Raw genomic sequence first — 17,346 nt, forward strand, 5'->3', positions numbered from 1 at the left:
TTATGCCATTAGTTCTTCAAGCTGATTGCTAAATCTGCACAGGAGAAAATCAAAGAAATGTGCTTATCCTTCACTATTAACAAGGGGATTTATACAATATACACACACTGTTCAGATTCTGCTGCTGCCTCACACACAAGCACACATGGATGAGTAAGACAAACAAACCTCGAAACAAATTAACAAATGGCTGGCTCTTCTCACGCACAACCTATCGTGATTCTTCTCCAGAAATCTGGAACCAGTCAGCTCTCAGTGAGTAACGTACAGAACCTGCCGGAGCAGCTCCTCGGGTCCAGAGGCGAAGGAATGTTTCAGAAAATTAGACAAAATGCACATCATGGCATCATTAGTGCCACAGGGATACTGGAGGTGAAGTGGGTGTTTGGGGGCAGAGATGGAGAGGGGGGAGGTTGTGTGTGTGTGTATGTGTGTGTGTGTGTGAGGGGGGGGTTGTTCATGAAACGTTACTCAGAAAAGAAGAAAACCACCAAAAAGGCTCGAGAAACACAATGACACATCAAAAGGGAAAACCTGAAAACCTTGGTATAATAAGACTCATGAATAAGCTCAGATCCCAAAGGAACAATGCGTGTTTAAGTGTGTGTGAGAGAAAGAGAGAGAGAGAAAGAGAGAGAGAGTGTGTGTGTGTGTGTGTGAGTCTGTCAATCTCTCTTTCTTATAAAAGGCCTCAATTCCCTGCGGAATGAAATGTGTGCATGTGCGTGTGTGTGTGTGTGGATGCATGTATGTGTGTGTATGTGTCAATCTGTACGGGCATGTCAAGTCAAGTCAAGTCAATTTTATTTATATAGCGCCAAATCATAACAGAAGTTATCTCAGGGCACTTTTTATATACAGCAGGTTAGACTGTACTCTTTTCAATATTATTTACAGAGACCCAACATTCCCCCATGAGTGAGCGCTTGGCGACAGTGGCGAGGAAAAACTTCCCCTTTAACGGGAAGAATCTTCGAGCAGAACCGGGCTCGGGGGGGGGGGGCGACCATCTGCCTCGACCAGTTGGGTTGAGAGGAAGAGGGAGGGGGAGAGGGGAGAGAGAGAGAGAGAGCAAGAGAGAGAGAGAGAGTCCCTTCTTTCAGTTGGTCCTGAGACTTACTGATCAAATAACACCCAATACCGTTCAGCCTCAGACCAGCACTGCTTTCCAACCACTAATCAGAGTAAACCAAATTATTAAACTAACAAAAGATGCCTATCTGGAACATTGGACAAATCAAACCAAAACTCAAAACAAACTTAATTGCTATCTGGCCCTAAACTATGAATATAAATTGGCAGAGTATCTCTTTACTATCAGAGATTCAAAGCAGAGACAGATCCTGACTGAATACAGACTGAGTGAAAACAGTCTAGTCACAGAGAAAGGACGACACAAGAAGTTACGGCTACCGACAGAGAAAAGAGTCTGTGGCCACCGCACAACAGCTGAGGTAGAGACTGAGATGCACTTCTTCTTATAATGCAACAAATACAATAATGTCAAAGTGGAATACTTGAAGAAATTTGATTTGTTAATGCCGAACTTCACAAAGCTAGATGACAGTGAAAAGCAACAAATTCTACTAGGAGAGAGACATGCAGCATACTTAGCTGCACAATACGTGACTGCATGTCAAAAACTGAGGGACACATAATTAAAATGTCACTGAATGTGACAAATAATTACCTTGACATAGCCTATTATACATATAGCTTTATCTAATCCATTGATTACTATTGTGAATGTCATGTTATTGTTGTATTATCTTATTTTAAGAATGTTTCTATGATTTGGCAACATTGCGATTTTACATAGTCCTGCCAATGCAAGCACTGTACAGTAAATGTGACTATATAGTAGAGTTAGAGCAGGAGGAAAGAGGGCATAGCACAATGCAAGTTCCATATGGAGATGTATAGTGCTAATAATGGTAATAATAATAACAATATTGTAGCAGTTCTACAGCTCCAGAGGCAGGTATACCTGCGGAAAGCAACAGGAGAAGAGAGGAGAGTGACGAGAAAGCACAAAACTATGGGAGAGGGAGGATGCTGAGTTAGTAACATGCATTAATGGGGCATGAATGCATACAAATTAAGAGGGAGAGGAGGAGAGAGGAGCCCAGGCCATCATGGGAAATACCCTAGCAGTCTAGGCCTATAGAAGCATGACTAGGGGATGGTCCAAGGCAAGCCTGAGCTGGCCCTAACTATAAGTTTTATCAAAAAGGAAAGTTTTAAGCCTACTTTTAAATGTAGACAGGGTGTCTGCCTCCCGGACCCAAACTAGGAGATGGTTCCACAGGAGCAGAGCCTGATTGCTGAAGGCTGTGCCTCCCATTCTACTTTTGGAGTCTCCAGGAACCACAAGTAAGCATGCATTCTGGGAGCGTAGTGCTCTAGTTGGGTAATAGGGTACTATGAGCTGTTTAAGATATGATGGTGCCTGACCGTTAACGGCTTTGTAGGTGAGGACAAGGATTTTAAATTCTATTCTGGATTTTACATGGAGCCATTGCAGAGAAGCTAAAATGAGAGTTGAAGGACATATCCTGTTCAAAGATAACCCCCAGATTCCTTCCAGTGGTGCTGGAGGCCAGGGTAATGCCATCCAGAGTGGCTATATCATTAGATAATGTGTTTCTGAGATGTTTAGGGCCAAGCACAATAACTTAAGTTTTGTCTGAGTTTAATAGCAGAAAATTGCAGGTCATCCAGGTCTTTATGTCCTTAAGGCATGCTTGGAGTTTAGTTAACTGATTGGTTTCATCTGGCTTCATTGATAAATATAATTGGGTATCATCTGCATATCAATAAAAGTGTTTCCTAATCATATTACCTAAAGGAAGCACATATAAGGTGAATAGAATTGGTCCAAGCACAGAATCTTGCAGAACTCCATGTCTAACCTTTATGTGCATGGAGGATTCATCACAAACGTGTACAAACTGAAATCTATCTGATAAATAGGACTTAAACCAGCTTAGAACAGTTCCTTTAATGCCAATTAAATGTTCCAGTCTCTGTAATAGGATGTGATGGTGAGTGGTGTCAAACGCAGCACTGAGATCTAACAAGACAAGTACAGAGAGAAATCCTTTGTCCAATGCAATTAGGAGGTCAGTTGTAACTTTCACCAGTGCTGTCTCTGTGTTATGGTGCACTCTGGATCCTGGCTCGAAATCCTCAAATAAACTATTATTATGTAGAAAGTCACTATCTTAGAGAGAAGGGGAAGGTTAGATATAGGTCTTTAGTTGGCTAAAATGCCTGAATCAAGAATAGACTCATTAAGAAGAGGTTTAATTACATAGCTTGTTACTGAAGACAGACTAATCATATCAGGTTAAGAAGGGTTAACTTACGGTAAGGTCCTTAAGCAACCTAGTTGGGATGGGGTCTAAGAGACAGGTTGATGGTTTAAACTAAGAAATTGTTTAAATTAGTTCAGGAAGGTCGATTGGAGAAAAACAGTCTAAATATATATCAGGTTTTACAGCTGTTTCTAAGTTTTATGATTAAAGAGGCTCATTAAGTCGTTACTACTGACAGCTATAGGGAATACATGGATCAATAGAGTTACGACTCTTTGTCAGCCTGGCCAAACTGCTGAAAAGGAACCTAGGGCTGTTTCTATTCTCCTCTATTAATGATGAGGTTGAGATTGTGGTTAAAACAGTGAGTGGGTTTATTTACACTCTGAGAAGCCAAGTGAGTCTAATAATGAGATAAACACAGTGCTAAGGCTATCATTATCGACACATGAATATTAAAATCACCTACAATAATTACTTTATCTGTACTAAGGATTAAACTTGATAAAAACTCTGATAATTCAAATAAGAATTCAGAATGCGGGCCAGGAGGACAGTACGAAATAACAAATAAAATTGGCGGTAATGTTTTCCAGGTTGATTTCCAGGCTCTCAAATGAGTTATAATTAAGTGTAGGTCTAGGGTTGATTAATAGGCTTGAGTTGAAAATGGCTGCAACTCCACCTCCTCAGCCAGCGTCTTGAGGAATGTAAGTATTAATATGACTTGGGGGAGTGGATTCATTTAGGCCAACATATTCTTCATGACACAGCCAGGTTTCAGTAAGACAAGATAAATCCATATGATCTGATATTAGTATCTTATATATATATAACTATATTATAACACAGCTTTAGATGACAGAGTTCTGTTTAAGAGTCCACATTTAATTCTCCTATTTTGTTGTACTATTGCAGTGGTGGTGTTAATTTTTATTAGGTTTTTATGTATAATTCCTCTTCTGTATACTTTGATTTAATTGATTTAAGTGGTCGGGCGGCAGACACAGTCTCTATGGGGTATATGAGCACAATCACAGTATTACCCATCATTGTATAAGTCATTGACACAGCAGGAGAACGTCCATTCACCACATTAATGATTTCATTGCTTCACATAATCATTTCAGCTCTTGTGTCTCTGGTCGCAGTTCAAAGACATGAAAACGTTTCATCTCTTTGATGAAAAGGAGAAAAATTCAGTGAGAACACAGTGAACTCCGCTCATAACAAAGGCAAAAAAAAAGTGCTTTGCTTTTTAAAGAGGTTAAATGTTTGCAGTGCACTTTCGAATGCTGACATTGTGAATTTAAGCATTAATCACTTAACAGTCAATTTAGATTTTAGTGTTAAACATTTTACTTTGTATAAACTAGCAACTGGGCTCCTGACAAACAGCTGATAGGAACAAAAACACATTTCAGCTATAAAGAATAATAAATCTTACTTGGTCAATTTATTCAAGTGTGCATGTAGTGACAGTTAACATTTCAAATAAGCACTTCTTACTATCTATAGTTGGTGCAAACTCTGTAGCATAAATGTTCCTGATGACAAATATCCCTTTTTAATTCTCGACTACCATGTAAATGTACCAAGTATGGATTACCATGAAATTTTGTGCAGACATTCATGGTCCCCAGAAGATGAATCCTACTGGCTTTGGTGATCCTCTGACTTTTTTTTATCCACTACAGACAAATTCTAGTGTGCTAACATGCTACACTAAGATGGTAAACAAGGTAAACATTGTACCTGCTAAACATCAACATGTTAAAGGGGACATATCATGTTTTTTCTGTTGTTTTTATACTTTTATAATGTTCACTTGAGGTGAACGTATGTAAAATGTTCCTGGCAATTCAAAAGCCAGAGCTTCAGCCTGCTCTGAGTATTTCATTTACAATGTTACTTCTCCTTCTACTGAGATTGTTCGTGCATGCCCACAAATGGCCTTTGTTGCTAAGGTTGTTCCATGTGTGGTTCGTGTTGTCCTCTAACATATTTTTGATAGGTTTTGGGCTCGACCATGTACAGAAGTATTTTAGAAGTTTCCAATTTGAGTAAAGAATGAGAAAAAGAAGTGAAGTCTTGCTGCTACTGTTTGTTTACGTAGCCTCTGGAGCTGCAGGAAGTCAGCTGAGGAGCAGTTTCCAGGAGCTAACCAATCAGAACAGAGTCGGCTCATCAGGAGAGGGGCCTTAAAGAGACAGGAGCTAAAACGGCCTGTTTCAGACTGAGGTTGAACTGAGGGGCTGCATAAAGGGCCAGTATAAGATAAATAAGGAGTTTTTCGGACTATAAATCACACAAGGATATTCCAGTAGAGCCCCAGAATATAAATAAAGATCTGGAAATGTGCATGACATGTTCCCTTTAACATTTTCATTGTAAGCATGTTAGCATGCTGACGTTTAGCATTTAGCTCAAAGCACCACAGTACAGCCTGACAGAGCTGCTAACATGGCTCTGTTTTTTTAAACATGTTTTCTTTTTGTCACACAGGACTTTGAATTTGTGTTTGCATGGTGCACAATATCCTCTGTTTATTGTTTTGAGCGTTTTGCTAGAATTAAAAGTCATAAGTGAATGGCACAAATGATTTCCTAAAACTATATGGGATAAAGCATTGTTCAAGTATCAGAAAGTATCTTCATGTATATGATAATATTGGTCCAACAGTCTGTACCCTGAATAAACTCTTTTGATTAAGCTTTGGTGCACCAGATGCTGCTGAGAAGTAAACCCAGAGAAAAAGAGGCACAAACATGGAAGAGGAACAGAGTCATCTGGGTTCTGTATGCTCACACAGTGCTGTGACTCATTAGCTATGTGCTTCATTGTTTTTTGTGGGGTAACACATTTCTGTATTTTTTTTCTTGCATTTTATGGTTTGTCAACAAATAACTTGTCCAGAGTGGCCCCTGCCTTTGAGCTGACCCCCTTCCCTGTGTTGTATGACATCATTTCCCTATTGTGAGGATATTTCTGCTTTGAATCCAAAGTAAAGCGATACTGTTCCAGAAGTTAAGGGATACAACTTAACTCCCTCCTGTAAACAATGAGAGGCCAGTCAGCTCTTTTTGTTGTGTATATGGAAAGTCACACAAATTGCTCTGAGTGACAAACTCTTGAATGTGTTTATTGCATGTGTGAGTGGTGTGGTTTTGTAGAAATGCTTTAGGTTATAAAATATAGCCAAAGAGGGAAGAGACAGAGGAAGCCAAAGAGGGAAGAGACATTGGAAGATGGTGACATGGTGTCGGAGTTATTCATTGTCATTTATTGTTTTCAGATCAAAACGCTTAAGTTTCATCAGTCAAAATTAGCATGTCTTCTTCTTCCAGTCCTATCATCATTATTTACACAAAAAAGCACAATGGTCAGATGGTTGTAGCAACATTTTAGATTGATGGTATGTCAGTATGCCATATGCTGACTTTTTCTATTATGTTGTTTTTACAGATTTTTTTATTTAAAGTGAAGTGAGTGCATAAACTTTGGTTTGTCTATTGTTCTAAATCCAGCTTGAACCCCTCACTGTTTTGTTTGGTAGAGTTTATTTTAGAGTATAGAAGAGTGTAGTAGAATAGACCAGAGAATATAGTAGACTGGAGGACAGGAGAGGAGAGTAATGCATAATAGAGTACGGTAGGGTATAGTAGAGTTTAGTCAGTGTTAAGTGAAGTCATGTAAATTTCATTAATTAGTAAAGTACATCAGAGTAGAGATGAATGAATTAGAGTTCAGTAGAGGGCAGTGAGGTTCAGTACAACAAAGTATCATACAACAGAGTGGAGTACAGTAAAGAAAAAAGATAAAAGAAGAGTAAGGTACAGTAGATTTCAAGTGAGTGCTGTGTAGAGTACTGTAAAGAGTAGCGCTGTACGGTCAAATTCAGTAAAGTGTGGTAGAGTAGAGCATGGTAGAGTTCAGTAAAGTTTCTTAAAAGCTGAGTGCAGTAGATTGTAGTTAATTGAAGTAGAGTTCAGTTGAGTAGAGTGCAGTAAAGTTCAGTAAAGTGCTGTAGAGTCGAGTGCAGTAAAGTGTGGTAGAGAAGAGTGCAGTAGTGTCCAGTTAGGTGCAGTAGAGTGTAGTCAAGTGAAGTAGAGTTCAGTCGAGGAGAGTGCAGTAAAGTTCAGTAGTGTGCAATATAGTGTCGAATAGAGCAAAAAATATTAAAGTGCTTTAGAGATGAGTGCAGTAAAGTGCAGTAGTGTCAAATCAAGTTCAGTAAAGTGAGGTAAAGAAGAGTGCAGTGGTGTTCAGTAAAGTGCAGTAGAGTGTAAATAAGTGAAGTATAGCTAAGTTGAGTAGAGTCGACTGGAGTTCAGTACATAAAAGAGAACAAAGATGATTAAAGCAGGGTAGAGGCACCATGAAGCTTCTAAATGAAGTAGCTAAATAAATAAAATGCAGCTGTGCTTGATTATTGTTGAACTCCAGATGTCTAATGTCTAGGTGATACTTCTATCATCTCTACACCTGATAATACTAATATTTTTGTGCTACTTTATACACACAGTATGATGACTTCCAAGGGAATTTAACAGACAATTACTGGAAATGGATGCAGTTGATATATGGGGGGAAAGAAAGGTGATGAAATAAGATTAATTTTGCTGCCCATTTGACTCTCAGACATGTTTTTTCAAAGCACAGAGGCCCACACAATAAAGGTCAAATCACCTTTTGAATTTTTATTTATTTGGACATCAGGGCAGCCAGAGGGACCCTTTTACAGAAAAAGAGGCTGCAATGCTGCAGTCCAGCTTTTCATGGGTTAAAAGATCTGAGCTGGAGCTGGAAACCAGGTCTGTCTGGGCTTTAAGAGGTATCATCTTCAAATCAATTATAAAGCTATAACCAACAATTTGAGTAATTGTAAGTGCAATGAAACACAAATAGGATTTTAGTAATTCTATACCTCACTCACCTCTAAATGTGTGAAGCAAAGTGGTGTACAGTCATTTTCATTATTTCATCAGTCCAAAAATGTATGCCAGCTGGATTTTTACCTTGTTTGGGTCTTGAAATTATAAATACCTTTTTTTTTTCCTTAAATTGTTGTTATTGTTACTTAACACGATTAAAGGAGAAACGCTTTTGAAAATTGGTTTATGTTACGGTCTGAGATCTGACAGCATGCATGGTGTGGAGTTTCCATGTCGACACACACACGCATATACACACACGCACGCACACACACACATCTCAACAGCACAGGACTGGGGACTTAAGTGGCAAACACTCTGCAGGCCTGCCCAATTTTCAAGGCGATTTCCTATCTTGAGAAAGAGCGGGCTGTGAATAATTGTGGTGCTCTTCATGCTTGTGATAATAATGTTATTCTAAAGGGGTGAAAGTGGTACAAATGGTGGAAAAAACACTTAAGACAGAAAAAAAAAAGAAAGTAGGATATGTAAGAAACCACACATTCGAACTTACTGCCAAATGACTCATTTATCACAGGGTTTCATTTACTTTGACAATTAAAGCAACGTAAGGGTTTCAGTAACACCCGTTCTGTCTCTCCTTGCACATGTACACACTCACACTCAGGCCCTGCACTGATGAGCATTTTTAATGAGCTCTAGAAAACCGACTTGATTGAGGATTTCGAGATGTTGCATGGTATAAGTTCACAAGAGCCAAAAAAACATATATATAAATATTTATTTATTTATTATGCTTAAATTGTCATTTTCGGGTTACTTTAATTGTCACACCCTGTGAAATACTGCACCAGTCAGGTTTGGTAAGTATTATCTCTCACATACACTCACTTTCATTTCAATATGTGATATTGTTTATTCATCTGCATCTCTATATTTTTAGATGTCTATATTTAACTTTATTGATAAAAGAAACTCAGTCTTTATAAGAGCAAAGAAAGAGATAAATGGATGGTCCTGGAGATTAAGCACGAGTGAGACTCTGTAGTCATAGTAACGCTCGGTATCTATGAGGATGATGTCATTTTTTATCGCCTTTCTAAAACCAAAAACACAAAAGCAAAAATATATGTAATGAATTAAACACTGGTTTTATCCGCTCTAACGAAAGCTGCAATCGTTAGCATGTTCAGCTAAGTGGCTTATTACCCACAGTAGTAATGCTAACGTAGTGCTATTTCCAAGGCCAAGAAGTACATCGTTAACTAAGATTACGTTATTTTGTGGGGGTTAAGTTCAGGACTGGAACAGCCACAGTCTGGGAGCCAGTCCTGTATGTTACCACATCAGAATTTAGGCAACATTAGCAGCTGCTCTTCATTGGATCTGGGGGAGTAAATGTTACATTTGCCAAACTCCTTATCCTGTAAGCTTTTTCTCTCGTAAAAGTAAAAATACAAACAAAAAACCATAAATCTAACCTCTGTTGCTTGACCAAGTACTATATGATTTTCTATAGTCAGCTAATCTAATATAAGCAGGGCTTCTTACAACAAAATAACAGTCTTATCCCAAATTGTACCTATCATACTGCACTATACTTGGGATAACTAGCTCTACCCTGCAATAGAAGAACAATGCTGTTTCTTGTTTTTCATGTCTTACATGATCATCAGCTGGTGAGGATGCTGATTTTTTTATCTGGGCCACGTAGCCTTAGCTTCATTCTTTTTGCACAACAGTACATGCATGTATGCAGCCATCAATTGCATATTTAAGGCCCTTTTACAAGGTTCTCGTTTTAAAATGAGTCAGGTGGAGATAGCCAGGGGAGGCATTAATACGCTAGCCATCTAGCTACAATAAAATATGCTAGTTAGAGTTGTCAATTTAGCTGGAGAAATCAACAGTCACTAGCTAGAAATGAGATATCAACTTTTGTCTACCTCTGTATAAAATCAGAGACCAGTTGTTTGAAAAATCACTAAGAACTTTGAGAGGAAAATGAAGAGATTTTCATCAAGATTTCCTTGAGAATGGAAATCTTGACAGGTGTAGCAGCAATGACTAAGGGGGGTGGGGCTTACAACTGAAAGATTCATTCAGACAATGCAAGACATATAAAGATAAAAACTCTGCAGGTTTGTTGATAGATTTAGGTATGAGGTATTAGGTATTTAGGTATGATATCTTAGATATTTACTTAATCAGGAGTGCATCGAGGTAAATAACAGCACACTATGTAGAGAAATCCTCCCATACATTGAATTAAATTGTATTTTCCAGTAGTGATGGTAGAAGTCATCAGACAAGTTGCAAGGGACCTGCCCCCATGGTTTAAATGGATATGTGATGTATTTTAAATATGCATATTTTGCAATTAATCTTCTGTGACCTCATCTTATCAAGTTACCCCACTTTGAGTTACAACCCCAAGGTTGGAAACTCTAGTGTAATATCTGCTTATTCCATCATATTGCATGCTGTATACTGTAACTCCTGCCATAATCTTACATGTCTATATCAGACAATATAGACATATACCTTAATTACATAAAAAAGATAGACTGCATGTTCAAAACAAGACAATTATCTGTTGTAAGTTAGTGATTTCTGGATCTGTCTGTTTGCACGACAATGCAAAATTAGAAACACAGAATCAGGAAATCATGATAAGCGTGTACATCTGCTGTTCATACTTCCCATTGCATTGAACGAGTCAATAACTGTGTTTGAGTGTGTGTTTGTGTGAGGGGGCGGCTGAGTGTACCTTTGTGTGAGAAGGAGAGAGAGGAAGCATGTGTGTATGCTTTCAGTGTTTTGTCTGTGGTTAGAGTGCCCAGACTATTCTTTCATCCTGTCTGTGAGTCGGTACATGTCTACGTGTGTGTGTGTGTGTGTGTGTGTGAGTGTGAGTGTGTGTGTGTGTGTGTCAGCATAATACCTCAGAGAGCTCTCTACCAACTGTCTGTGTATGAACTGAATAATGCATCAGGAGATTCCCTTCCTCTCTCCCTCTTATCTCATTTCTTATCTCCGTCTCCTTCGCTCATCTTAATCTCCATTGTCTCAATCATTTAGTCATTTTTCTAATATTCACCTAGTTACGTGACCTTTGTTCTGTGTCTCATCTCCTTGTATCAATCCACATCATCACCCCTCCTCCCCCCTCTGCTCTTCTCCCCTCCCTCTTTCACTCAGCCCCTCCCAAGCCTACTCATGCGTAAGGTAGTGGGGTGAAAATGCTATGCTCTCAGTGCTGCCTCTGCACGCAATAGTGCTGGGATCGTGTGAGAAGGCCGGCAGACATGATGCAGCCCCACATGGCTGTGGCATGGAGCCACGGAAGAGAAGAGTGGTGTGGAGGGGAGGGGGTGTATAAATCCCCACAGTCCCCATTCCCCGCGACCAGGGGTCTCAGCTCAGCCGAAACCATGGCAACGTTTCACACTGATGAGGGATTTTTTCACTGCCATCGCCAGGGTCAATCAGGCGGGTCAAGGTGAAATGGCTGCCACTCACGCAATGCCACTCTTAAAGGGGTGGGGAGGAGGGGAAGGAAAGCGGAGTGACAGAACGTGCAGAGAAAAACAAACAAAGCTGAGCGACTTTCCATTCATTTAGGAGGGCTCCTAATGAAATCTGTGGCGCAGAAATCCTTGGGCATATTTCTTTTAAACACATTGATTTAAAGTGGTGATTACTGCGCAGGCGAAGGGCGGAGGAGTGGGTTCAAATCACACCCATCACTCATTCTCTTTTGATTTTCAGGACTCAAACCTCAAAGGCCGGCCAACCTGCTCCTTTGACTCCCCCTTTCCCCTCGGGTCCCCCGCACCCGCTCTCCACACCTCTGCTGATGCTGGTCTCATTTCAGGGGCGGGTTGTAATGAAGTCCTCGCCCTCTGATGTATGTTCCTCCGAGGCAGCGGGCCGTGTGGGCCAGGCTGCTGAGCAAGCGAAGGCCTCTCCATTACAGACGGGTTAACGTCTTGTGTCAAGCTTTGGCCGCTGTGGCTGCAGTTGTGATAACAACATAATGACTTTCTACCTCTGATTACCAAAGAGTCAGAAACATGCAGGATCAAAGTAAATAAAACAGAGTAGCACCTTCGGCTAGAATAATAAACCCCATCAGAAGTGGTGCATGCTGGGAGGATTACTCATATTTTTTCATCTAATTAGGACAATACATCATTTACATTTCACATGGGGGGAATGGGGCCAAATAGAGAGGCCCCGGTTACTCAACATGGGGTAAGTTAAAGCTCATAATGAGCCAAGGAAAATGAATCAAATACATGAAATATACAGAGTATGCTCAATTATTTTAACAAAAACATGACCATATTTCGGTAATGGATGTAATTTTAGCTGTAGCTTATCTGAAGTAATGTAAGAAAGTAAATCAGTCAAGATATATTGCAGTTTCTTCTTTAAATAGACAACTGAATAGGGAGTGTGTGTCATTCTGTTTGAATATAGCGTCCTAGATTTGAGTGTGTGGGAGTGCGTCTCAGATGGTGCAGGTGTCTGTGTGTGTGTGGTCCCATAGCGGAGGTGCTGGTGGTATGGGGGGGGGCTTTGAGTGAGGAGGCCTCTTGAAGAACCATCACTCGCAGGGTTAATATCTGTTTCCCATCTTTTCCAAGTGGCTCTTGAGGAACTGCGGGTTTCCCCCATTTCATTTTCAAAAAGGGGGAAAGAGAGAGAAAAAAGCCCTCTCTTATGAAATTACAAGTACATGAAAAGATCTAATGTGGTCTTAATTGTCTTGCTGCATTTGACAATGGGTGTGGAGGGAAGCAATGGAGTTGGAGGGGGGTTTCTCAAGTATGTTTCAAATTACAATAGGGAGTTCTACAGAAAATAGCCTTGGCTGTGTTGTGTGGCTTTGTTGTCTTGAACAGGATAAGGAGGTGCAAGGCTGAGATGAGGCAAATTTTTAGAAAAAAAAAGCCTTGAATGTGCTAATCACACAATGTCACTCTGCGGCAAATATACTTCAAAGTGTGATGAATGAATGAACATTTTCATGCAATCCAGTTTGAATATATCTGAAACTGTCTTCACAAGTAAAACAAGGTTTGTTGTTTTTTAAAGGGCATGAAATCACCTATGTTACATTTACCTGACAAGTAATAACAGTAAAAGTAGCGTGACATTGATATTAGTGTCAAAAAACCATTTAGGAAAGAAATCGGGATCATAGACTGTATGTACAGATGGACGTAGCAAGGTGTGATGTCACCCATTGGTTTGCATTAGAGTCATTTGAAGCCCAGAGTTTCTGCTTATGATGGGTGCCATCTCTTCTTTTTGGAGCCAGGACTTTCCAAATAAGGAGAGCGGCGTGTTGTCTTTCATGTTTTTGAAACATTCCCCATTACCTCAGACCGAAGCTAACGCTTGCTTAGGCTTGGGACTTGGGCTAATGTTAGCTACTTCAGCTAAATTGTGCTAACAGGGCAGGTAATCATATCGATTATACAACATTTACCAACAAAATAAAAGATATGAACAAAATGTATTCATATTGTGAGGCAGTTAGCTCTAAAAATAAAAAAAAAACTTCTTGCTTGTGTAATCTCCGTTTCCATGGAAATACATGGGGTATGACTAATACCTGGAAAACTCACGTCAGTAGATTCCTATGTAATGAAACCTAGTTTACCACTCCAGCAAGTAGGCCAACCCTTAGTAACGACCTAGCAACAGAGACGATTTCTAGTCCCTGTTGAGTCAGCCAGCCAACTTCAGCTAATGCTTCCTGGAGATTGCAGCATTTCCCAAACTAAATAAATACCACACATACAAACACAAAACTGCTTTGCTAGCTCAATCTCATTGTAACTTAGATAACTGCTGAATTTTTTTTTTTTTTTGCATGGACAGATTTAGCCACTACATCTGCAAACTTCACAGACATTTTTAAGCTAGTAGCGCCGTGTCACCGACTCACCGACACAGCTGATGGAGGATGCCGGAGTGGAAGCTGAGCTATACTCTCAACTGAAGGGAAAATGGGTAAGTTTTGCTGGGTATTGGGGTGCCGGGTAATGATAAAGAGGGGAGAAGGGTTCGGGTTTTTCAGTGTGTGTGAAGGTGTGCGTGTGTAACTCGCCCCGCTGTCTAAGAGTTCAATCCACTCGGTAAAGGGTCTGTTTTGTTTCCCCCACAACTCCAAATCAGTTCAGTTCAATCCAGTTTCACAAACATAAAAGAAAGACAACTCAAATTTCCGCTCCAGGTTTTCACAGCAAATCCCCCCCAACAAAACAAAACAAACCAAAGATGCTAGCAAAGCAACACGGTACATAGAATAAGGCCAGCAGAAATGTCAGTCGTCTACCCAGAAGTGACTGTTGTAGTTAGCGTGATGTCACAGTCTGTAGTTCTAATAAATGGCGGAGTAATATTTTTATTGATGAGGCTTTTTTCATTTGAGCATGGCTAGGTGTGCTGTCATGCTGATTTGAGCACGTTCTAAATGTCTAGTTGACCAATCAGATTGCTTGGTCGGAACTACGTGTTGTATAATTTAACAATTGAGACCATAATAACTCGTCGAAAAGAAATATTGACGTAGTATTTTTAGGGAGAAGTTGACGCTGTTTGAATGGGTGTAAATTGGAGCCAGGGACTTTTTGGATCCAACATCTAGCAACCATCAGTGGGGGGGTTGCACTTTAAGGTACTTCCACATGGGCTTCAGCCTCAAGCCATGGTGGTTACTACTTGGCCAGGAAGGATGGATAGATAAATGAGTCAACAAAGTGTGTGACACAGAACACTGCTGTTTAATTCATGTTTCCTACCAACAGCCATTGCCGGTTTCTTATGACCATGAATTTTCCCTAGCTGTAATCAGTTTTTGTACCTATACCGAGTTAAACCATAACCATAGTGGTGGAAGATCTGGTCATATGAAATTTTTTTATGTAAAAAATCAATCATTTTGTAATAATTTTGTTATCAAAGGCACTGAAAAATGATGTCGTTGGCGTCAGATCAGAAAATGCTCAATGAGGAGGACACAAATTAAATGAAAAAATATGTTACTTAAAATATGATACTGCCCACCAGAGCATTTTTTTATCTGACCCCCCTATCATCAGGATGATATCATCAGCTACAAATCATTGTTTCAAAAATAAAAAAACGTTTTCTGATCAGGCATTGCTATGGATGAGGTTTGGTTAGGTATTGGCACAAGGCCAACTTGGTTAGGATCAGGGAAAGAGTAACTGCCTCAATTAAGGTTAGGGGACCTTCACTGTCATCATTAAACTACTTGGCAAGGGGAAGGAACGATCATGGTCATGGTTAAAAGAAAGTTATGTTGAATGTTGTTGCTAAGAAGCAGGAAGCAAACAGTGGTCTGATATTGTGCTTTCCAATCCATCCACCCAGACAGCCTCCATCTGTTGACTTAGTGGCTCTATACTAACATCACGCTACCTCCTCCTTTGCTCTTGATGGACAAGAGTCGTAAAGGGCTTTGTCACTTGAACACTTGAACAAACAACATATTTTGTCGTTTAGTTTGGAGGACTTGTTGAAATGTCTAATAAGGGGCCAAAGTTGTCAGTAAATCTAAATAGAATAAATTCACTTGAGTCAGTGGGCCAGGATCTGAGAGGTTTGTGATTTAGTTTTTGACTAAACATTCCTCGGTTTATGGGTTCCCAACCATTTGACTCCTTGAAGGAATACTATGTCCACTTGAATGTGAAAACAAGTTACATATGTTTATGATTTTTGAGATTGCAAACTGCTGAACTGAAGAGTGGTTTTCCTATCTCAGTTTCTCTGTTTAATTTGAATAATTTTCCTAAAGGTGTTAAGATATTGAGGAAAAGAGAAAAAAAATACAAGGATTAGAGACACAGTTGTCTGAAAAATAAGTAGTTTTGTGTAGTAGAATTTTTCCTTCTTCTCCCCCCTTTCCTGTCCTGATAATCATCTAACAATCTGACCCGATAAGAGACTCCCCAAGCTTGGGAATCATTACCCCAGCTTGTCAACATTTGAAGGTCCTAAAAGGTAGCAGGGCTGTATTTGTAGTTTTTCTAAGGAAAGTATGAGGTTGTTTTTCTTTATTAAATATAGTCAAATATTTGACTGATTTTATTGATTGATTGAACAAAGAACAAATTCTTCTTTTAACATCCTTCAGATGTTGACTTCTTGCACCTCAAACTCCAACTAGTGATTTTTCTCTATGCAAGGCTGTGGAACACACAGGAACAGAAACCGAGGCAATCCCTAAAACTGACTGAACTCCTCCAGTATGTATTGCCACCCCTACTGCCAGGTTTCTCTCTTGCCAGCTGCTGTTGCCTAATTAGCCATTTCAAGAATATCCATGCCAGAAGAGATGTGTTTCCATGTATGTGAATTTCCCTCACCAGTCATTCACTTCGACATGTTTCCCACCCTCCACGACTACAAATCTGCATATGGCGCACATCTGGGCCTTCATTCATGAACATTCAGGGTACTGAGGTGGTTATCTGATGAGAGGAACACACAAGGAAATCTGGCAGACCTCTTTGCTTACTGTGTGACGGACTCGCTGTTGACAGAGAGACAGTTTGAGAAATAAATGTGTCTCAGATCCCACGAAGCTCGTTCGGGTTGGTATACACAAGTGCTTTTGTTATTTTCCTGTTTAACTGTGAAAACTGCCTCTGTTGCATCTCGTAGCACGAGCTGAAACAATGAGAACATTATAATGTTTGATTACTTAAAAATGAAATCAAAGAACAGCCTTTGGCCTACAAGGGATTTACAGCTTAGAAAAATAAAAAGACACACACACACTCACACACTCACACATACACACACACACACACGCACAAATGCAAACAAAATCATCTCTAATTGGATCAGGGCAGCTCTTTGGGCTGATTCACTGACCATGGAGGCCTTGTCCTCCGATAAGTAGGGATCTAACCAGCGCTGGTTGTCTGCGTACTGACCTCCACAGTCGCTGAGTGTCCACTGACACCTGACGCAGCCAGCTTATTCTCCCCACTGGAGCCTAATGTCTGCTGATGGCAGAGACCACCATCCCTTCTTTAGTTTGGGTGCAGTGGGCCGCGTACACATAGGCCAAGCAAGTCTGTCAC

This window comes from Thunnus maccoyii, chromosome 19 (genome assembly GCF_910596095.1).
Source record: "Thunnus maccoyii chromosome 19, fThuMac1.1, whole genome shotgun sequence".
Taxonomy (NCBI): Eukaryota; Metazoa; Chordata; class Actinopteri; order Scombriformes; family Scombridae; genus Thunnus; species Thunnus maccoyii.